The sequence below is a fragment of the Leptonychotes weddellii genome, chromosome 5 (genome assembly GCF_054177405.1).
Source record: "Leptonychotes weddellii isolate Sample4059 chromosome 5, ASM5417740v2, whole genome shotgun sequence".
NCBI lineage: Eukaryota > Metazoa > Chordata > Mammalia > Carnivora > Phocidae > Leptonychotes > Leptonychotes weddellii.
This window is the reverse complement of record NC_138373.1, coordinates 112,893,554-112,918,213: the sequence shown is the minus strand read 5'-3', so window position 1 is coordinate 112,918,213 and position 24,660 is coordinate 112,893,554. Positions and strand designations below refer to the sequence as shown.

General features: G+C 43.7%; 1 protein-coding gene and 1 pseudogene across 2 annotated transcripts in view; one reads left to right on the top strand and one right to left on the bottom strand.

Moving 5' to 3' along the window:
- The window catches only part of RASSF3 (Ras association domain family member 3), a 67,165-nt gene that overhangs the window by 22,698 nt on the left and 19,807 nt on the right, over nucleotides 1-24,660 (bottom strand). The gene's annotated exons all lie outside the window — the stretch shown is intronic.
- Nucleotides 18,671-19,216, top strand: LOC102747646 (fatty acid-binding protein 5 pseudogene; annotated as a pseudogene).

Genomic DNA, 24,660 nt, shown 5'->3' with positions numbered 1-24,660 from the left:
GGGGGGGGGGGGGGGGGAGGCTGGGAACGCACAAAATGCAAAAGGCAGGCTTGAAGCGTAAAGAAGAGAAACAACGTCACTGAATGAACGTCTGAGCATTAGGGTCTGAGGCAAACGTGCGTGGGTCCAAGCTGTGTGGACACAGCCTCACAGCTGCACCTCGCTGACCTGAAGATCTGGACGGGAAGCAAGGAGCAGACACAGAGAGGAGGTCAACACACAGGGCTCAACACAGGATGTGCGCCTGCTTAGAGCTGCATTCTTCTGGCCGCTGCGTCCCGGAGGGCCCCGGGAGGGTTTAATCCAGGACACCCCAAGAAACGTGGACACAGGGCTCCATCCCATTCTGAACCAGGTCCCTCCTTGCACAAAGATGTGAATGTTTCCCATTTTCACCCTTCCACCTAGCCCCCGACCCGCCCCGCCCCCAGGAACTTTTTCATAGTCCTCTAACATGTGTAACAAAATCTTGAAAACAGACACTTAAAGAGTGTCCTAGAAAAGAAGTAAGAGTATTTGGAATTGAACGGCATCTGCTCCCCACGGTTAAACAGGCCACGCTGTTCAACTCCTGACTACTACAAAATCAATTCCAGGTGTAACGCCCAAGTCCTGTCTACAGGGTGTATGACATGGAAAATTCTTTCAATGTAGCACTTTGCTTCCTTAGGAACAACGGTTTCCCCTCCCAAAATATCAAAATTAAAATACTCAAATTTCCAAGTCCCATATTGCTGAGAACCACCTCCCAATAACCAAGTTTCCTGAGGCTCTAGGCCAGGATTAAAAAGAGAGAACATGCGGGCTGGTAAATGCTGCAGACAGGCTGGGTGAGCTTTGCACTGCTCATGAGGAGACAATAGAGATTGAGCCCAGGTTATTAAACATGGGTTAAATCGACTGTAACCCTCCCCAAGAGTCCCTGTGGTAGGAAGATGAACCCCACTGTGTAGATGCGTAAACCAACACAAAGGTCACAGAGGTAGCATGTGAGGGGGGCCTGGCCAGCTCCAAAACCATGGCCTTTCTATGCATACCAATGGCCTCTAGAGCCCAGGAGAAAAATCTGTTGCCAGCTAGCTGTGTGACTTTAGGAAAGGACATCCCCTCTACGAGTGTCATTTTCTTACATCTTAATAGAAAAAGGCCTCCTCTCTCCACCCATGAGCCTGCCTCCTCACAAGGAAGGAGCACAGGATCAGTGGGTCTGGAAGGACAAGTGGGTGTGCATGCAGAGTCGTCCTCTCCCTCTGTCCTCACTTGGGGGCCAACATTCTGCTCTGAACCCGTAGCGGGGCTATCCCCAGCCCAGCACTGGAGGTCAGCCTCCGGGAGACCACCTGCCCACAGGAATAGGCCACATTCTCCATTATCAGCTTCATCTACTATCAGCAATAAAGGTAAACTTGTGGTCTCCATCTTCCTTACTCCGGTCTTCCTTCTCAACTAACTGATCCAGAACTCAGGCAGGGAAATGGGATGACAGGTGGTCCTCCTTGAATATTACAACAACTGTAAAATGGGAACATTCCTAAGACAGAAATTCTATGAGTCTAAAAGAGAAGCTAGGACCCCCCCCCCCCTTCTTTCAAGGGATTTGGAAGAGAAAGCACACACACTCCAAATAACTAAAAAACATTTTCAGAAATTGACAAATGCAAACTGCTAAGTATACCTAACTTTCACAAAATCAATGTTGTTTCCCACCTGAGGCAGGTAAACCACATTTTTCGAAAGCACATAGTATTTTAGAAACATAAACACACCTTAGAAGTGTCCAGTGCCATCTAGGGCTCAGGCAGAGGAAACGTGGGTATGGAGGTGTTCCCATCAGCCTGGCCACTAGGCAGTGGGCTTCTTTCTACCACCACACCCTGACCTCATCAACATTTCAGGGCTGCTCCCAACTCAACTAGTTTCTCTCTTGCTTTCTCTTCAGCTCCCACTTCCTTAATTTCCCGTGAAGCGACAGGTCTCTTTGTCAACACCACCACCAAATAATATCTCCCTTTCTTTCTGCTCAGTAAATGGACCAATTCTGACATTGGACAAATATTTGTTAAGCGCCTAAATATTCAGCAAACAGTCGTGTGAATCACTGGGATAGAACAGTGAGCAGGGCACAGGTTATGCCCTTCAGGACAGGGGTGGGACGTGGAAAGCGGGGCTATCGAGGAAGACAGGTGACAGAAAAAAGAGAGCACAGGGGCGCCTGGGTGGCTCAGTCGGTTGAGTGTGTCTGCCTTTGGTTCAGGTCATGATCCAAGGGTCCTGCTCAGCGGGGAGTCTGCTTCTCCCTCTGCCTCCAGCCCCCCACCCCCCCATCCCCCTGCAGCTTGTGTGCGCGTGCTCTCTCTCTCAACTCACTCTCTCTAAAAAATAAATAAAATCTCGGGTGCCTGGGTGGCTCAGTTGGTTAAGCGACTGCCTTCGGCTCAGGTCATGATCCTGGAGTCCCGGGATTGAGTCCCGCATCGGGCTCCCTGCTCAGCAGGGAGTCTGCTTCTCCCTCTGACCCTCCCCCCTCTCATGCTCTCTCTATCTCATTCTCTCTCTCAAATAAATAAATAAATAAATAAAATCTTTTAAAAAAAAGAAAAAAGAAAAGGAGAGCACAGGACAGAAACAGCTTGGGAAGGCTTCCTGGAAGAGGTGAGATCTAAACTGGAACCAGCCTCAGATATTTGTAAATTCTTTTGTCAAAGATAAAGTCATTCCTAGTTTGCTTCCCCAAACATGTTACCCAGAGCTCATAAAACTAGAGAAGCGGCTAGAGCACCTAATGGAAGGATTTAGGAAACCAGACTACAGAGCTCAAATCAGCTAATTTTAGACAAAGAGAAAATACTTTCTGTGCTGCTAACGGGTATTTTTAGAAGGCTGTTTCAGTTAACCACTGAATGTGTCATTAGAAAGAAAAAAAAAGGAAGAAACGAACAAAATTTCAAATTTATATATCAAGAAAATGGTTTCCTTCCTTTATGCCTCATCTCTTCCACCCCAAACAGAAAATAAACAATCAGCATTCTGTAACCAATTCCATTCTCTGCCTAAACACGGTATTTGCTTAGCAATTAGGGAAGAAAGTTGTCTATAGCTGTTATTCTCATTGCATTTCTTGAGACAACACTGAACAAGGTAAAACACTTATGAGCAATAGGCAATAAATTAGCACAAACTGGTAAGTTTTCCCTCCCTTCCCATACCACCCAAGAACAGCTTAAACAACACTTCAAAACCTGAGAGCAGCGCCAAGCCTACCCACCAGCCTCTTAAAACCTCTCTGACTACCAGCCCAGCCTGAGAGTAAACCAAATTCCGAAGAATAGAATGGGAAGTTCCAGAAAGCTCAGCTTTCACTACACACAGTGGCACCTGCTTATTTTCTGCAAAAATACATCAGTCTTGGAGATCTGGACGGGACCACCCAGTGCCCTGCCCCTCCCTTTTCAGACCTGTTACAAACTCAGCCCAATTTCCTGAAAATACCCATGAGGAACCAGACCGACTGCCCCCTCATTCCTGGACTCCTGCCAGTCAGTAAGTCTGCAAGGAAAACCTAACAGCTCACTTTGAAATGGTGGCTGCTAGTACCTTCAAGTGGTTGTGCTATTCACATTTTTCCCCCATTCATTGAACAGATTAAGGAGTGCCCTGTGCAAGGTGCCTTGAATCTTCCCAAAGCTAGACCCTGCCCCTGAGGAGCTTGGTGAAGCAGCAGGCGGAAGAGCGCTTCACTTATTTTTGCAGAACTATTTCTAAACTGCCAACATTGGGGAGCCTGGGTGGCTCAGTGGTTAAGCGTCTGCCTTCGGCTCAGGTCATGGTCCCAGGGTCCTGGGATCGAGCCCCAAGTCGGGCTCCCTCCTCAGCGGGAAGCACACTTCTCCCTCTCCCCCTGCTTATAGTCATTCCCTCTCTCGCTTACTCTGTCAAATAAATAAAATCTTTAAAAATAAACTGCCAACATAAGGACACTCTCCCCTTTACACCCTTAAGCATGAATCTCTGAATAAGGCCCTTCTCCTACATAATCAAAACACCTTTATCATACCTAAGAAAATCGGTAAGAACTTAACATCCATTCCATATTAAGAGTTCCCCATCTGTTCCAGAAAGACCTTTTAGAGATGCTGTTGATCCAATCAAGGTGCTTATATTGGTTTGTTAGGTCTCTTTTAAAACACTGTTAAATCAGGGGCGCCTGGGTGGCTCAGTTGGTTAAGCGACTGCCTTCGGCTCAGGTCATGATCCTGGAGTCCCTGGATCGAGTCCCGCATCGGGTTCCCTGCTCGGCAGGGAGTCTGCTTCTCCCTCTGACCCTCCTCCCTCTCATGCTGTCTCTCATTCTCTCTGTCTCAAATAAATAAATAAAATCTTTAAAAAAAAACAAAACAACACTGTTAAATCAACTTCTCTCTGTATTCACTAAAAGATCAGCATTCAAAGACGTTCATAAGCACAAACATAAGGAGAAAAACTAATGTTGCATTCTAGAACTTAGAATTTTCCTTTCCAGGTAACTAGGGTATTGGGTGTATCCAAAGTTCTAAATTGCCAAGTGTCACGACGGCCAACTGCTGGTTCACCACAAGTTCCCAGGGGCCCAGAGAACCCCAACATCAGGTACCCTGAAGAAGAACACGTACACATCATGACCGTCTCGGGCCTGCCCGGAGCGTCTGGAGACCAAACTGTCTGCTATACTTTTCCAGCCTACTTCCTTCCCTGCAAAACAGAGATTACAGGCTGGGCTCTCAACTCTGTGCGAACTAATAATAACCAGCGGTAAGCCACTTATTTCCCAGGTGGACAGATCAATGGAGAAGAAAGCAAAAGCAGACACTTTCTGGGAATTTTCAGGAAGACTATGCAACTACCCCAGACCTTTGGGATGCCATCTAATCAGCCTTCGAAAAGCCCAATACCGTGTGCTTTAAGCGTGGTTAGGTGTCGCAGTCCCACGCAGAGCCAAGGCCTGGCTTCTGTCCCGCCAAACACTGAACTACTTCCAAAAGAAAGTTCTTACTGCCAACTGTTATCAACAACCTCCCGTGACTTTTTGACTCATGTACTCTAGACCAACAAAAAGTGATCCCTTAACATTTTTCTTTCATGACTTTCTAAATCTCTTAATCTGCTTCTTGTCAGCAAAAAAAGATCATCCTAGAAAAACCTGCCTTCAGAGGGTCCCTGTTCAGAGTAACCGAGGTAACACACACGAAGCACTTTACAGTGTCAGGCTGCCTACCTTCATCATCATCACCACTCCTAGCAGCAGCATTTTTTTTTTAAAGATATTTTTCTTTTTAAGTAATCTCTACACCCAACACGGGGCTCGAACTTACGACCCCCAAGATCAAGAGTTGCATGCTCCACCAACTAGGCCAGCCAGATGCCCCTATTAGCAGTGTTATTAAAGCCAGTGCCTTGATGATATAATGTATGGTAATTAACATAAAAAAATTTTTTTTAATTTAAAAAAGCCAGTGCTTAACAGTAACATTAAATTAAAATCTAACATTAAAAATTAATGCTTTGGGGCACCTGAGTGGCTCAGTCGTTAAGCGTCTGCCTTCGGCTCAGGTCATGATCCCAAGGTCCTGGGATCGAGCCCCGCATCGGGCTCCCTGCTCCGCGGGAAGCCTGCTTCTCCCTCTCCCCCTCCCCCTGCTTGTGTTCCCTCTCTCGCTGTGTCTCTCTCTGTCAAATAAATAAAATCTTTAAAGGAAAAAAATAAATAAAAATTAATGTTTATCAACTGGGCAATCTGACTGACGGCTCTCAAAGTCAACATCAGGAGTGAATAAACTCTGACAGAAGCCAAATCAATCATATTTAATTTTAACATCTACCTTGTGTTAGACACTTACACATATATTAATTCATTTAATCATCACAACCACCTTTTGGGATAGTAATAATTACTTCACATGTGAGAAAACAAGAGACAAAGATCAGTCTCAACTTTTATGCAATGGCTGAGAAAGAGGCTGACATCCTAACCCAGAGCCATGCTAAACTTTCTACTGTACATCACTGCTTTTCTGATTTTAGAGGATAATTTAGCTCACAAAATACGATAACAAAGAACCCAGTCTCTTTTAATTCTGAGCCTCTTGATTTTTCTTTTTTTTAGGGAGGGCGATAGTTCTAATATTTTCAACAGACATTTATTTACTATTAAAACTGACTTAGCGGCACAGTCGGTTAAGTATCTGACTCTTGGTTTCAGCTCAGGTCGTGATCTCAGGGACCTGGGATACCACTCTGCGTGGGGCTCCACACACAGCAGGGAGTCTGCCTGAGATCCTTTATCCCTTTCCCTCTGCCCTCCCCCTCATGCAGGCTCTCCCTCTCATAAATCTTTAAAAAAACAAAACTGATTTAGTGACCATTATTAAACTAGGGCAAACATAATGTATAAAGAACTGAAATAATTAGCAGTAGCCTTCAATAAAGTTTTTTAAGTATTAATTTTTAATACCAGTAACAGAATCCATATTCCTCAAACTAAAAAGCATCACTGAGAAATGAGAAATTGAAGGTATAGATCACACAGAATAAGCTCACATCCCTGAATGGATTTCTGTTATTTTCCAAATCTCGTATTTAGCCGTTCAATAAGATATGGCTCAAGCTTAGAAAAAGTGCTGTTTTTGTTTTTCCATCAATCAGCATGCACCACACCTTTACTAGACTTTTTATCCTCTTCTCTTTATCCAAGTACATTTTCAGAAACCTGACTATGCTTTGAGAATGTGTTTCTTCCTTCTGCCTACTGTTTCAATAGATAGTAACACAAGATGGTCTTTGTTACATACATTAACCATGGTTCCTGCCTTAAAATCTATTTCTCCAAATGGCCGCAGGGGTTCAAGAGGGGAAAAAAGAGAAGATGAGAGATCTGGAAAAAGAAGTGACCAGTGTGGGAAACTGGGGGAAGGAGGGTCCACATTATGTCTGTGCTCCAAATGTGACACCTACATACTTACTGCTTCCTAACACTGGGAAATTTTTCCAAGAAAGTGGCCCCTCTGGTTTCTATTTAAAACTTTTCAGTTTTATAACAAAAGACAGAGAAGAGCTAAACAGCATTAACATATAAGAGCTAAAATTTATTGAATGCTTGACACTATTCCAAGCACTTTCCGTGATATAACCAAAGACCACACGTACACATACCTCTCAAACCCTTTGTTACTGGAGCCTGCATTCCCAGCCAGGCAAGATCAGAACCCACCTCCTCCCAGAACCATGCCAGGAACAGCAAAGAAGTTCCACTTCCAGAAAGGGGCAAGTTTTGGCCTCCAATTGGAGCATAAAGACCCATTACACATGGAAACAACATGCAGCTACATTACAGGTTAAGTAACTCCATACTTCCTCTCCCACAACACACACACACACACTCTCTCTCTCTCTTCCATGCTTTTTTACTCTTTTCTCCTTAGAACCCACCACTACTTAAAGTATCATATATATTAGGCATTTATCTTATTACTGCCTCCTCCATAAGAATCTGAGCTCCCCATGGACAGGGGTATTTCTTCCCCCGTTTTGGTGTCCGGTATTCAACAAACATTTCTGAATGAAAGAAACAGATTTTGCTGGGCATAACATCAATAGAGAGAACACTTTTTTAAAAAAATATTTTATTTATTTATTTATTTGAGGGAGAGAAAGAGAGCACAAGTGGGGTGAGGGGCAGAGGGAGAAGCAGACTCCCCGCCGAGCAGGGATTCCCAACGTGGGGCTCGATCCCATGACTCCGGGACCACGACCCGAGCCAAAGGCAGACGCTCAACCTACTGAGCCACCCAGGCACCCTGAGAGAACACTTTCTGAAAGCCTGCTATGCATCCGGTAAATCGTGTATAATTTTATCTAAGAAACGTTATTACCCTTGCACAGGAGAAACCGAGTTGAACCTGTCTGTCATGGCTACAATTCCACTGAGTAGTGGGGCCAGAATCTGAACCCAATGGTCTCCCACAGGAGGGCTCTTCCCCTATACAGAAAGCCTTCCGATTGCCAAGCCCCAGACTTAGAAACAAACCCTAAGAACAGATGTTCACAAGCAGAGGGTTGCTGCAGTATGTTCTGTTGACTTTAATTTTTGTTTTTGTTTTTTTAAGATTTTTAAGTAATCTCTACACCCAATGTGGGGCTCAAACTCACAACCCTGAGACCAAGAGTAGCATGCTCCAGCGACTAAGCCAGTCAGGCATCCTTACTGCTTTAATGTTTAACAAATGCAAAGTAAGGGGCGCCTGGGTGGCTCAGTCATTAAGCGTCTGCCTTCCGCTCAGGTCAGGATCCCAGGGTCCTGGGATCGAGCCTCACATCGGTCTCCCCGCTCCGCGGGAAGCCTGCTTCTCCCTCTCCCACTCCCCCTGCTTGTGTCCCCTCTCTCGCTGTCTCGCTCTCTGTCAAATAAATAAAATCTTAAAAAAAAAAAAAAATGCTAAGTAAAGCTCCTTGTGCACCCATGAAAAAGACAGGAAGCTGATGGGGTGAGGCTAGGTGACTGCCTCCCAAATCCTCCACATTCAAGAGACCAGAGAGGAGGTAGGAAAAGGACAGTGGGGTCTCTAACAAGTTGTCCACAAATGTGTCATACAAAGCAGAAAGGATGGCTAGTCTGGATAAAAGCAAACCAGCAGGGATGAAGCTTCCTCAAAACAACCAAAAGTTATCCTGAAACAGACTGCCTGAAAGGAAGAGATTTTCCAGAAACATCTTCAGTTTTTTCTAACTTCCAAGTATTGTGCATTGAGTACGTATTATCTTAGTCACTGGGGAAAATTTACTTTAAAAAGAAATTTCCCTGCATTTAAAAGATAAAACAAATGACAGTTTCACCACCTATTTAAAATAAGAAAAGATGTATGACCTACTCCTTAAAGGTAGAGAAATCAGATTAATGACCTAGTGGTAACCTTACTTATGAAATACAAAGTTGCATTTGTTCCTAACAGCACCTAGCCAGGTTTAGACAACACTTTTCTTATAATACAAGCCAACATAAACTTCTGTGTTCATACCCTTAAACACAATGAGACAGCTCTTTAATAATTTCCTTTTAAATGCCTATTACAGGGGTGCCTGGGTGACTCAGTCAGTTAAGCATCTGCCGTTGGCTCAGGTCATGATCTCAGGGTCCTGGGTTTGGGGCCCCGTGTTGGGCTCCCTGCTTAGCAGGGACTCCGCTTCTCTGTCTCCCTCTGCGGCTCCCCCTGCTTGTGCTCTCTGTCTCTGTCAAATGAATAAAATCTTTAAAAATAAATCAACAAATAAATGCCTATTACAACAGCTTCTTAATGTAACTGGTGAATGATAATGAAATTAGGAAGTAGAAAGAAATATCGCTTTTAGTGTTATTATTTTCTAGTGTCCCTTTTCGGGGGGGGGAGGGGGCAGGATTTGCTTCCAGAAACAATGTTAATAATTCTTAATCCTTAGCATTCTTCTACATTTTCTTTCAAATTTGCAAAATAAAAAAAATATATTTGCTCTATTTCAAATAGGTGCAACGTTCCCCTCCACCACCACCAATGTGGAAAAGGGACAGGGAAAACAGACTGATTTACTGTAAAATTCGCAAACAAATCAAATCAAAATAAGGTACTCCACAAAAACTGATCCCTCCCTTATCCTAAAGTGAATTTCAAGTGGGCTTAGGACACAGTCTCAGAATTCAGCACAAGAGCTAGGGACCCAGTTTTTCTAAGCTTGTCCACTTTGCTTTGACTACTTCATTACTGAGAGAGTGACCACAGTTGGGGTTTAACTTAGGAGAAACTAATCTTATCAGGAAATTACTTTGTATTTCAAACTGTTCCAAAAATATCACATCCTTGCTTCACTTCACCTCTCCACCACCCTCCCTCACCTCCTCCCCCAGTAAAGAATTTATTTAACAGATGAACACTGCCTCTGAGAATAAGCTCTCCCTAAAAACATTAACATGTCTAAAATGTGTTCTGAAACCAGACTGTCCAAGCTCGTGGTCACTGACCCATCGGACTTTCAGGCTTCCCTTTCATAATCTGTTATTTTCAATTACTTACATATTACTCTGTGCTACAACGGAATGTTTGCATCCTCCCAAAATTTGTATGTTGAAGTGCTAATCCCCAGGGAGATGGTATTTGGTGGCAGGGGCCTGTGGGAGGTGATCAGGTCCTGAGGGATTAGAACCCTCAGAAAAGGGACTCCAGAGAGCTCCTTCACCCCCTCCCCCACCACGTGAGGACACAGCAAAATGCTGCTGTGAGCCAGGAAGCAGGCCCCCACCAGATCCCCCAGTCTGCCGGGCCCCTGGTCCTGGACTTCCAAGACTCTAGAACTGTGAGAAGTAAACTCCTGTGGTTTATATGCCACCTCGTCTATGGTATTTTGTTACAGGACACTCTGTAAACACGTTTTGTCTCCTGTTTGTATTCTGTGTCCTTCCCTGGCCAGTCCATCAGTTCCTTGAGGAACCAGCTAGCTGTGTGTTTGCTTTCTGTTGCCTCAGGAAACAGGAGCCACCAGATCGTTTGCCTCATCCTCATGCTGGTGGCTCCTCACAGAAAGTTCCTAGCTCCTCTGGCACCATGAGGCTTTCTTTCTTTCTGTGAAGAATTTTCAGGCTATAAACAACTCTTACTCTTTTACAGGCACTGTCTTTTTAAAGAGTGCATCTGTGAGTATCAAATTTCAGCCATGTATTGATTTTAGTACTTTAAATTCGGTTTCCAGACATTTCACGGTCACACCCCCCCCCAAACACTACCTAAATAGTGCCACCCACACTCACTACACCACAGATGAGCACTATGCAATATGACACTTTTAAAAAGCACATGCATCTCTCCCAACCTCCCTCAGGATTCTCAATGCCTTGGGGCACACTTTCATCTTTCTCCAGTGCAGAGCTCAATTTCTGGGACACAGGAGATGGTCCACGAAGGACAGGTGGAAGATCAGAAGGAAGGTACAGCAGTTGGAGACCTCACTGAGCATCTGGTTTGTTCCTCACACACACTCAGGACAGTAGCAGAAACTAGGCCATTGAAACCAGTGCCCACTCTGGTAAAGAATCCAGACCCTGTGTCCCACCCCTTAGAGTGATTTTACTTTTTTTTTTTTTTTTTAAGTAGGCTCTATGCCCAGCGTGGAGTCCGACACCAGGCTTGAACTCACAACCCTGAGATCAAAACCTGAGCCGAGATCAAAAGATGGAGGCTCAACCAACTGGGCCACCCAGGGGTCCCTCCAGTGATTTTACTCTTAACAGAGTTCTTTTTTGTGTGTGTTTAAATATATATAACATAGAATTTAACACTTTAAAAAAAAAAACCATTAAAAATGGGTAAAGATTTATTTATTTATTTGAGAGAGAGAGCATGAGCAGGAGGGGCAGAGGGAGAAGAGGAGAGAATCTCAAGCAGATTCTATGTGGTGCGTGGAGCCTGACGCAGGGCTCAGTCTCACGACCCTGCGAGCACGACCTAAGCCAAAACCAAGAGTCAGCTGAACCAGCTGTGCCACCCAGGTGCCCCTGTTATATATATATATTTTTAAGTAAGTTCTACACCCAACATGGAGCTTGAACTCATGACCCTGAGATCAAGAGTCACATGCTCTACTGACTGAACCGGCCAGGATCCCCACGTTTTACCTATTTTTAAGTGTATAGTTCATTGGCATTAAGTACAATTCACACAGTTGTGCAACCATTCCCAACATCCATCTCCAGAATGTTTTCACCTTCCCTGACTGAAACTCTATATCTGTTCAACAACATCTCCCCATTTTCCTCTCCCTCAGCCTCTGACAACCACCATTCCACTTTAGCTCTATGAATCGGACTACTCTAGGCAGCTCTCGTAAGTGGAATCCTACATTTGTCCTTTTGTGACTGAGCTTAATGTCTTTAAGGTTCATCCACATTGTAGCATGTGTCAGAATTTTACTTTAGACAACTACTTTGTTGACAACCTGGAATGGTCCATAAACTAAAGGACCAATATCAGGAAATGCCAGATTTTCCATCAGGCACGTTTGCGTGATTCTCTGATCACTTTTTTGCCTGAATGAGCCTGCAGCCTAATTTTTCTTATCTCTGGGCTTACAGACGCAGGCTTGTGTAAACAACTTTCACTGCACAAATTCAGGGCCACTCAGCATTTCCCCACCACCAGAAGATAAGAGTGTTTAATGTTCTTTATCTTTCATTTCAACTACTTTGGGAGATCTGGAGAATGGAAAAAGGCAGGCAGGAAATCACAAGCATTCTGGAATCTTCTTTGCACTAAAAATTCATTAATAAGATCTCTTTTTTACACAGTTACTTAGATGTAACTCACATACCATAAAATTCACCCCTGTGAGGCATACAAGTCAGTGGTTTTAGTATACTCACAATGTATACAAACGTCCCCAAGATCTAAGTTCATAGTATTCTCAGACCCAGGAAAAAACCCTGTCCCCATTAGTACCTGGAGCCTACTCATTCCCATTATGCCACCTCTAAGTTTATATCTAATGAAGAATCTTACATTCCAGGAGCACCTGGCTGGCTCCATCAGTGGAGCATGTGACTCTTGATCTCAGGGTTGTGGGTTCAAGCCCCACACCGGGTGTAGAGATTACTTTAAAATAAAATCTTGGGGGGCAACTGGGTGGCTCAGTCATTAAGCGTCTGCCTTTGGCTCAGGTCATGATCCCAGGGTCCTGGGATCGAGCCCCACATCGGGCTCCCTGCTCATCGGGAAGCCTGCTTTTCCCTCTCCCACTCCTCCTGCTTGTTCCCTCTCTTAGTGTCTCTCTCTGTCAAAAAATAGAATCTTAAGAGTGTGTGTGTGTGTGTGTATATATATTAGACTAGTGGCCAGATTATTGTGCCAAGGTAGAAATTACTCCTCCCAGCGCTACTAAATTGATTTTAGTGGGAGTGAGAATGGAGAAAACGGAGGGAGAACTGGCAAATCTGACACTAGAGCAATAATACCCTTCTCCAAAAGGAATTTGCTCTTGATCCAGAGGAGCACCACTAACAACTGCTCTCTACCGACTTGGTGATCCTTGAGAGCAGCCCTGAGTTGGGAATCCACGGTCATCATCCTCAGACATCATTCCATAGATACGCTACTGACTGGTTACTGAAGATACCAAGACTTTAGAGAGAATTACGCTGAGAATTATATACTGAAATAGTTTTCCAAGGACTAAGCCATTAGATAGGAAGTATGTGATTACTGTCGGTGAACCTGACATAATCCCATCACATATTCACAGGAACTCTCCTAAAGTTAAAAGGGAGCAAAAGACAACCCTAAATGAAAAGAAGTCCCCAAATCTGAGGTCTGTGCAAGCACTGGCTGGGCAAATAAATTAATCTGTTTCTTCTACAAAACAGATATAATGCCTGTAAAGTCTTGGTCCGGGAGTATGTTTAAAAAAAAAAAAAAAAATACACCTGCCACGAAGCAAGCACTCTGCTTATGACATACACTGAAAGATACAGAAAGTTTAAAAACAATGCTTTTAAAGAAGTCACAGACCTGGTTCTACAAAGCAAAACAAAAATATGTCATCTATTTGGAAAATTACATTATTCAAGAAACCTTAGGATTACAATGTTTATTTTGCCATTAGCACCTCAGCTCTTTACTCTGTAACTCCAATACCACCCCTCTTCAGCCCTATGCAAAAAGGCAATTGCCGATACACTGAAAAGCAGGATAATCTAATATCTAACCACCAACTAGTGTGTTATAAATTTCAAGCTGCTGCCTTAGCACTTCCAATAATTCAGAAAGAATACTTGGGGACCTCTGGCTGGTTCAGTAGGTGGTACACGCGACTCTTGGTCTCAGGGTTATGAGTTCAAGCCCACACTGGGTAGAGATTACTTAAAACCAAAATCTTAAAAAAAAAAAAAGGTTTGACAATTTATACATAACAATCATCAAGTCCACAATTAAACATTAAAGGACAGCTTAAAATAATATTTTGGGGCACCTGGGTGGCTCAGATGGTTAAGCGTCTGCCTTCGGCTCAGGTCATGATCCCAGGGTCCTGGGATCGAGCCCCACATTGGGCTCCTGGCTCAGTGGGGAGCCTGCTTCTCCCTCTCCCTCGTAGCTCCCCCTGCTTATGCTCTCTCTGTGTCAAATAAGTAAATAAAAAATCTTTAAGAAAAGGGGGGGTAAATAAAAAATAAAAAAGGGGGGGCAAAAATCAAGCCATAAAACCTTACATGCCCAAATCATATAATTTATAGGACAGTGTGACTAAAGTAAATATTCAGGGCAGGGACTTTCCAAAGAGTGTGATACACTGTAAGCAAATGTGTGTAAGAATCAATTGGAAACATCCAAAACAAAATCAATAGGAAACATCCAAAACAAATCCAAAACTTCAGTGCAAGTTTAGTACAACTGCTTCTTTAAGTTTCAGGAAAAGGCAAGACCCCCTAAAACTCCTTTCCTAGTAAACATCTCCTCGAGTGCAAAGGCAATTTTATTTTGGCAACTGAGGACAATTCATGAGTCAAGTATTGATTAAATATTTGAGGGGCGCCTGGGTGGTTCAGTCAGCTAAGCATCTGCCTTCAGCTCAGGTTATGATCTCAGGGTCCTGGGATCAAGCCCCACACTGGGCTCTCTGCTCTGTGGGGAGTCTGCTTCTCCCTCTCCCTCTGCTGCTCCCCCTGCTTGTGCTCTCTCACTCACTCTCTCTCAAATAAGTAAATAAAATCTTTAAAAAATATATTCGAATTTGATCTTATCTGTCAGATTAGAACTGAACACATTACGGGAGTCATGAGATGGGGACATCAAGGCAAGGCTTCCTCAGCAGGGCTCTGAGGCTCTGCTTCCTCTTCTGCTTGCAGAGGATCAGGGAGGGTGGGCCAGACCAAAGTTAAGATCCATAGGCTCAAAGAAGAGAATGAATCCAAGATGAATTAAAGGTATATATAAGGTCTACACTTGTGATCCCTCCACTCCACCTCAAAAAATGCTTAAGTATCTTATCTATATAACGAGAGAGGAATAAATGGTCCCTCTCTATTTAGCGCTGGTCAAAATGCCTAATTTGGGGAATGTCTTATTTGAAAAGCAATAGTGGAAAGAGGAACATTTTAAAGAGGATCACAACAAAAGCTACACAGAGTAGTAAGCCCTGGGGAGCACGGGAAAGAGAAACTGGGCAGTTGTGAAAACCGTCGTCATAACCATAAGGGGCATCACATGTAAGGTAGACTAGCCTGGGCTCCTTGCAAGGCCCACTCTGGGACAGCTATCCACGGAGACGGTTTGGCTTATTCCACTGAAAAGCTTTTGCTGATCTTCAAACTGGTCCCAAAACGGCTGCCTGGGAAGCTGGCAAGCTGCCTGTTCGGGCAGTGTTTAAGCAGGGACGCCATGACCACTTTAGAAACGAGCCCCTTGGGACAACTGAACACTGCTCTCTTGCCTATCCAGATAGCAAGATTTCGGTCTTCTGACTCTCCTGCCCGTGGGATGGGCGTGTGTCCTAGAGGGGAGCCCAAGACCCACTTCCCTCACTGACTGCCCCCTGCCGCATGGGAGGGAAAGCACATTAGAATAAACAGGCGTTTTCAAAAATTCAAGCGGCTGCCGTGACCCCAGAAGCACTGATCAAAGCTCCTAGGCAGCCCCACCCAGTACATTTCCAAGAGTCTTACGAGCAATCCTGACACCGACCCTTGGTGAACCCCACTACTCCAGGGCTCTAGCCAGAAGCCTTGGTCCACTCCCACAGCTACAACCAGTTTTGTGTTTTCTCCAGCCCACCTCTTCCTCCTGACCCTGAGTGCTATACGGCTGACATCCCTGCAATGCCATACCACTGCCCGATGAATCTTTCCAAAGTGGTAAATATCTCAAAGGCTTCATGGCCAGACATTCAAGAAAGCACCGCCTTGACCTGGTCCAGGTCTGGGCGCCAAGTTTATGCCTGCCATCCAACTTGCGCATGCGTCAAACACAAGTATCTATGGGGAGCACGGACTCCACCCCACCCCTACCCAACCTCTGGCACCCACGTGTCTGAGGTCCAGGCACTTTTCAAAGTACCGGTCTCATTCCTTCTTCTACACAAAGCCTGGTACCAGCGTATCAAGACTTTTCCTCTGCACTTTCTAGATCATGGCCAGTCATATGCATTTCTCCTGGGTACCTCATACAGCACTCTTTTTTTTTTTTAAGATTTTTTTTTTAAAGATTTTATTTATTTATTTGAGAGAGAGAATGAGAGAGAGCACGAGAGGGAAGAGGGTCAGAGGGAGAAGCAGACCCCCCGCTGAGCAGGGAGCCCAATGTGGGACTCGATCCCGGGACTCCAGAATCATGACCTGAGCCAAAGGCAGTCGCTTAACCACCTGAGCCACCCAGGCGCCCCTCATACAGCACTCTTGAAATCTGTACTTATTTCCCACTTACTCTGTTTTATACTCCTAGAAGGACCAAAAAACAATTAACCCTGTGAATAAAACAAATATGGGCTTCATTTATGTTTGATGAATGATAAATCACGTGTGGGTGAATCACAGGACGTTACACCGGGCAAAAGATGCCAGCTGCAGAAAGAGTACGTACTATTTCATTTATATGAAGTTCAAGATGCAGCAAAGTTCATTTATAGTAACCAAAATCAGAATAGTGGTTCAAGCCGAAAGGTGAAAAGATTACTGATTAGGAATGGATACAAAAGTGCTCACTTTAGCAGCACATATACTTGGGGAAAAAAGGGGGGGCATGGACACAAAAGAACCTTTTGGGGTCCAGAAATGTACTGTATTTTGAGCGGGGGTGGGCAAGAAAGTGAGAGAAAGAGAACCTTATTAAGCTATGCAGTTAAGATTTCCACATTTTACTTATTCTAGTTATACCTCAATTTTCAAAATTCAAATATCTACATAAATAAAGATGAAGATTCTGTGTCTGAAGATAAAATATGCTCCGTTCTAACCTCAGGAACAAAATATTTTTTCCTTTTTTTGTTAAGAGATTTCACTTAATAAAACCTATACCTAAAGCACATAAAAACTTTCAAAATGAAAAATTTTTTTAAAGAAAGGCTAACTTCATCTGTAATGTACTGTCCTGTAAATGAAAGTGGATAACAAGGCCTATCTCACAGGGTTGCTGGGACGATAATCAACTGAGGTAATGTAATAAAGCACTTAATACAGTACCAACTGATCAATATAGCACATACTCATCACTTTATGGGTTTGCCATAATTCTCTGTCCAATTTCCTTCAATCTCTTTCAGCCCAATCCTCAAAAATTCTCAGCCCACCCGGCATTTGATATTAGTAGAATAAACCTAGAAGCTCCCTCAAAGCATGCAAACCATCAACAATTCCCACCTGATTCCTTAAGAAAAAACCCAAGCTGTCGAGGCCATGCTTCTCATACCGGGGGGTCCATACAAACCTCTGGGCACGCCGAGGTGCACCGAAGGTCATCGGGATCAATATGGCATATATACCTGAGGTGGGCTTACTTAAAACATTTGCGAAGAGAACACACAACACTGCTGAGAAGTTTAAGCTCCAGCTGTGGGCACTGCAGGTGTGGTTCGCTGGCCCTCACTCCTCCTGACCCACTCATGGACTCTTTCGCTCTCCCCACCTTCACTGCAGAACAGTTTTTTAACAGCACGGGCACCGGGAATTTAGAATATTCCTGGCTTTCTACCTTAGAAACCTCTAATCAAGGTACACCTGGCTTTTTATGCAATTTTAACTGATGATGGCTTAGGCTATTTCCTTGAATTAGCAACACCTACTCTGTCTGGCTTACTAACCCTGCAAAGCAAAATATTTATTTTCAGTAATGTCGACATGCAAAAAATCCAAAGAACAGGAAACTACAGTTAAGAAAAACAAAATACCACAATAAGATTAACAAACTATATGCAATTTGAAGGACACCCTTAGGAAATTGCCACTGTAAAAAAGAGTATTTTGGACACAAGTGTATGCATGCCACAGTGAATCTTAACTTTATTTAAATAATTAGTCAATCAAGAGGAACAAATGAAACTCTAAGATAAAGTAAAAAATCAAATTGCCCTTTTTAGGATTAACCTGCCAGGAACCTCTGGGTGTTTTTACCCACAGACACCAGAATAAAATCATACGCAAATTTTTTTCTATTACAAAAGAAAAACGACAATTACAGGAGAAAGAAAAACACAGAAGTCAAATGAGATTATCCTAACACCCAGAGAGATAAATCCTTTGGGTTTTTTTTCTATTCTTGTATTTAAACTATACATGCAGTTTCCAATTAAAAAATTTTGTGAATATCTGTGTATTGAATACTGTAACAATAGCTAATGTTTGTTGGTCAAAGGGTACAAAGTTTCAGTTCTGTAGATGAGTTAAGTCTAGAGAGCTAATGTACAGGCATGACTATAGTTAATATTATACTAAACACAGGAAATATGCTACAACAGATTTCAGGTTGCCCTCATTACAAAAATAATGGTCATGAGGAAATGACATGTTAATTAGCTTGACTGTAATAATCAGTTCACTGTGGATATCAAGTCATGTTGTAGATAAACATAAAGAAATTTTTTTAGATAAAGCAGCCCTGGGCGCCGGCGGGTCGGAAGCCACGCTCCCCACACCCCACTCTGCTCCGCTCGCTAGGCCCGCCGGCCCGCGCCCACCATGGCCACCATTCAGCAGCTGGTAGGAAGATGGCGCTCAGTGGAAAGCAAAGGCTTTGACGAATACATGAAGGAAGCAGGAGTGGGAATGGCTCTGCGAAAAGTGGGTGCAATGGCCAAACCAGATTGGACCATCTCTTCTGACGGCAAAAACCTCACCATAAAAACTGAGAGCACTTTGAAAACAACACAGTTTTCATGTAACCTGGGAGAGAGGTTTGAAGAAACTACAGCTGATGGCAGAAAAACTCAGACTGTCTGCAACTTCACAGATGCGGGCGCGTTGGTTCAACATCAGGAATGGGATGGGAAGGAAAGCACAATCACAGGAAAATTGGAAAATGGGAAGTTAGTGGTGGAATGTGTCATGAATAATGTCACCTGTACTCAGGTCTATGAAAAAGTAGAGTAAAAATTCCATCATCATTTTGGACAGGAATTAGCTGTGAGGATGAACAAGCTCAGTTCAATGAGCAAATCTCCATACTGCTTTTTTTTTTCATTACTGTGTTCAATTTATCTTTATCTTTACATGCATCTATTTCAAAGTGTTGATTTAATTAGGATCATCCCTTTGGTTAGTAAATTTGTGCTATGCCAAAAAAAGAAAAAAAGAAATTTTTTTTAAAGAATTTGTCAGACAGAGACACAGACAACACTGTTCTCCCTCTCTTACCTGTTTATCTTCCTCCTACTTCCACTAAGGACATGACACATGGCAGAACTTGTAGCCAAGGTCCATGTGAAGTAGTTCTCTTACTGATTCCTGCCAGAAGGAAATAAATGTTTGGAGAAACAACTAAACTATAATAGCAAATGGTTTTTGGATCTGACTGAAAAGAGAGCTATACAGAAGTTCTTTAAAAAGCCATGCGGGAAGGGGTGGCTGGGTGGCTCAGTCGCTTGTGTCCAACTCCTGATTTCAGCTCAGGTCATGATCTCAGGGTTGTGAGATCAAGCCCCTTGTCTGGCTCCTGCTTGGGATTCTCTCTCCCTCTCCACCCGTCCCTCCCCACCAACTTGTCAAAAGAATTTTTTAATTAATTTTTAAAAAGCCATGGAGGAAATATGAAGAAACTGATTAGTATCAGCGTAAAGCCAGTCCAACAAGTCTCTTGGAAACCACAAACCAAACCCAGGCAGCTTGAGGAAGACTATGTTAAGAAAACAGAACCCTCTTTCACCCAAAGGGAGCATGCCAGGTTACTTCAAAAAGATCCCCATCAGGATTTATGCCATTCTTCATTCATTCCATTCTGCTTGATCACTCTGAGATAGAATGAGGACTGCAGAAGAGATTTGCAGTACAGCATTGGGCCAAAATTACTAACACTGTGGCACATACTTGAAAATAGCTCAGAGAGTTAGCAGTTAAGGTACTTAAGCCCTTATGTTCTCATGACAAGAAAAAAAATTCTGTAACAAGATGATTTGATGATCATTTTGGAACATATACAGATACTGAATCATTACGTTGTACACCTGAAACTAATACATGTCAATTACACCTCAATAAAAATGTTTAACCCCCCCACCAAGCCACACTGTGTAACTTCAGGTGAGCACAGATAACGAAAGAAATACAGTTTAGTAATTTCTTTTTTTATAGGCTTTCATTGTGATCCTAGGTGAAGATATAAAACCATTATCATTTAAATGGAACTGTACACAAATCACTAAAATTATAAATTAACACATAATAAATATGACCTATTCTGTATTCCAAATTTTCCCCAAACCACACATTTCCATAGGTCCATTACGGTTTCAAGAAAATACTAACATACAAGTTAAAAATAATTAAATCCTCGGGTGCCTGGGTGGCTCAGTCGTTAAGCGTTTGCCTTCGGCTCAGGTCATGATCCCAGGGTCCTGGGATCGAGCCCCAAGTCGGGCTCCCTGCTCAGCGGGAAGCCTGCTTCTCCCTCTCCCACTCCCCCTGCTTGTGTTCCCTCGCTTGCTGTGTCTCTGTCAAATAAATATATTTTTTAAAAATAAATAATTAAATCCTCAAGCTGTCCAATTCAAAGATGGAACTGAAGAACCTGCCCAACCAACATGAAGATACACATTCCCTTCTCTATGACTAAGCAATTCCATTCCTGGGATTACAACCTACAGAAAGTCTCACACACACTTGAAGGAGACACATAAAGAAGTGCATTGCAGGGGTGCCTGAGTGGCTCAGTCGGTTAAGCGTCTGCCTTCGGCTCAGGTCATGGTCCTGGGGTCCTGGGATCGAGCCCCGCGTCGGGCTCCCTGCTCGGCAGGAGGCCTGTTTCTCCCTCTCCTCTCTCACTGTGTCTCTCTCTGTCAAATAAATAAAATCTTTAAAAAAAAAAAAAAAGGAGTATATTGCAATGTCATTTGTAATAGGGGAAAATGGGAGGAAATATAAAATGTCCATCAACATAAAATGGACACACTATAGTGTTCAGCACTTAGAATGAACTGGAATAGCAAGAATCTCAACAACAAAGCTGAATAGAAGGGAGCTACAGAAGAAAACATGCAATGACACCACACCCACAAGTTTTAAAAAAACATGTAAAGTAACACTAACTATTGATGATTAATATTTACATAGACACCAGTAATAAAAGTATTAAATACATGGATGGCAATGATAAAAAAAAAAAAAAAAAGAACTGGAGGCGCCTGGGTGGCTCAGTTGGTTAAGCGTCTGCCTTCGGCTCAGGTCATGATCCGGAGTCCTGGGATCCAGTCCCGCATCCGGCTCCCTGCTCAGTGGGGAGCCTGCTTCCCCCCTGACCCTCTCCCCTCTCATGCTGTTTCTCTCTCTCTCGCCCTCTCGCTCTCCAATAAATAAATAAATAAATAAAATCTTTAAAAAAAAAAAAAAAGAACTGGAGAGATAGGGAACGGGAGAGAAAATGGGGCCAGGAAGACCCAGGGGCTTCAACCACATCCACAAAGTGTTATCTTTAAAGTTGGATGGTCAGGGGCACCTGGGTGGCTCAGTTGGTCAAGTGTGCGACTCTTGGTTTCGGCTCAGGTCATGATCTTGGTGTGGTGAGACTGAGCCCTGAGACTGGCTGGGCACTCAGTGCAGAGTCCACTTGGGATGTTCTCTCCGCCCCCTTTCTCTGCCCCTCCCCCTACACATGTGCAGGCGCATGCACGCCCACTCACAGTCTCTCAAATAAAATCTTAAAAATAAATAAAGTTGGATGGTCCGCTATAAAGGCATTCACACTACTTTTACATAATTACTGTATTGTGAACTACTGTATACCTATAAGGCTCAGCACTCAGTACGGAGCTTGCTTGAGATTCTCTCCCTCCCTCTCCCTCTGCCCCTTCCCCCGTTCACGTGTGCATGCTCTTTCTCTCAATAAATACAATCTTTGAAAAAGTAAATGTTTGTTGATACCATAAAAGCAGGACTCTTTACAGCACTACATCAAAGTGTAGGGCAGGCAGTTCAGAACCGAGAGGCAGGGGGTGTTAAGGGAGAACCTGGACCACCCACAGCTCTATACAAATTCTGAAGCACCCACCACATGGCTCCAACTTCCAAAGGATCTAAAAATTTTACTTCCCCCCCCAAAAAAGGGGGGGTGGAAATGCCTGGCTGGCTCAGTTGTAAGAGATGGAGACTCTTGATTTCCAGGTCATGACTTTGAGCCCCATGCTGGGTATACAGACTACATAAATAAAAATAAAACTTAAGGGCGCCTGGGTGGCTCAGTCGTTAAGCATCTGCCTTCAGCTCAGGTCATGATCCCCGGGTCCTGGGATCCAGCCCCGCATTGGGCTCCCTGTTTGGCAAGAAGCCTGCTTCTCCCTCTCCCACTCCCCCTGCTTGTGTTCCCTCTCTTGCTGTCTCTGTCAAATAAATAAATAAAATCTTTTAAAAATATATAAATAAATAGAAAATAAATAAAACTTAAAAAAATAAGGACAACTTCTCTTTAGTTAACATTTCCACAGATCAGCAGTATTACTTGCTCCTACATTTTGGGAAGGAAAACAGAAAAATGTGTATTTTATGGCAGATCCAAAGTAAGGCTCTACAAACAAGTATTTAGCGAATTCCTGAAAACCACTTTAGTGTTTTGTTTTGTTTTTTAAATCCATCTCTGGACACTGCGTTAGAGTATCTGATTATTAGGTATCCACTGGTGCCAAACCTGGGGAATAAAATGCCGTGATAGCACACTCAAGAGAGTATATTTCATCTTCAAAGACATTGCAAAAGTACAACCAGCTGGTTCCCATCAGTTTTCTCAAATCTCTTATCAAAAATAAACAAGGATTAAAAAAGAGATTTCAACCTAATAGGAAAAAAACTATCAAGATAAAAACATTTATATCGAAACTTTCTTCAATTTATTTTCTAACATCTTTTTGTCATTAATTTTTGAGCTATTTGGGAGGCATATCCACATTCTGGTCATCAAAGACTTCATTCTAAGAAAGTTAATAATATACTGAAATGGTCTGAGAAGTTGACTTTTTATAGTCCATATCCACATCAAGATTTATTTTTCTCCTGTTCCTTCAAATAAAATTTAACCACTTCCAAATCAAGGATGATGATCTCATGCTTCCAAATCGGTCTCTTGCAGAGATCTCTTTCCTGAGCTTCAGACCCCTCATTCTAGTTGCCAACTGGATGCCACACAAATGTTCTGAAAATGTCCTGAAATTGAACTGTGCCACTTCGCTAGACTGGCTTATCTTCCTCCTAGTTCCACAAGGGCAGTACCGTCCGCAGCCACCCCATACACATACCTACTTCCTCCCCTCTCTCCCCACCTGGTCAAACAGATGCCCATCTACCTAGTCAACTTCAGGAATCCTCACCTCTCCCAACGCAACTGCTCCATTTCAAGCCCTAATGACCTTCACCCAGGTTACTTCAATAGCCTCCCAAACAATATCCCTGTCTCTGTCCAAACTCTGCCGTAAACTGCTATCCGCTGCAAAATCATCGATCTGACCTCATTACTTCTCCTTACATGACTCCCCTTACCCAGAAAATAAAATCCAAAGATCTCAGCCTGGTAAGCAAGGCCCTTTGAGAGCCTGCTTCCTTTTCCAGCCTTTCACCACACCCACAGGTGTGTCCTTCCCCATCTGCTCCACCCACAGCGTCACCTTGTCCTCCAGACCCACAAGACCTACCAGACTCACCACTCTCCTGCTAGTTTATTTTTCTATCTCCGTGCCTCTGGCTTTCTCTCCACACACCCGCACGCACGCACATGCATACCCACTTGCTCGATCAGTGCGCATCTGCCACGACTCAAATTCCTAGTCACCACCACCTAGATCATGTATGTGTTTCCCAGATTTAACCCTTCCCCTCTTCTCCAAGAGGAGCCATCTTCTTTCTAAGCACTCCTCCCCCACTTCCGGTCCAAACACCATCCCTTCCGCGGCCAAGACAGCCATCTCCTTCAAGGAACCCTTGTCCCTCACCTATATCCTCTAATCCCCAACCACTTTCTTTCTACTCAAGTGTCTCATTTAAAAATGATGACAACAGGGGCACCTGGGTGGCTCAGTCGTTAGGCGTCTGCCTTCGGCTCAGGTCATGATCCCAGGGTCCTGGGATCGAGCCCCGCATCGGGCTCCCTGCTCCGCGGGAAGCCTGCTTCTCCCTCTCCCACTCCCCCTGCTGTGTTCCATCTCTCGCTGTGTCTCTCTGTCAAATAAATAAATAAAATCTTTAAAAAAATAAAAATAAAAATGATGACAACATGCCAACGACTCCCTCTATTCCATGGCCTCATTTTACAGCACAGTCCTTTCCTTTCCAGCCAAACCTTGGAGAGCAGTCTGCACTCACTTTCCTGTCTCCTCCACAGCTATTCACTCTTCCTCCCTCCGCAGTCAGACTGCCCCTCCAGTTCACTGAAGAGGAGCTCCTCAAGGTCTCCAAAGACTCCTACTGGCTCAACTTCAGTCCCTGGCTCCCTGGTTTTT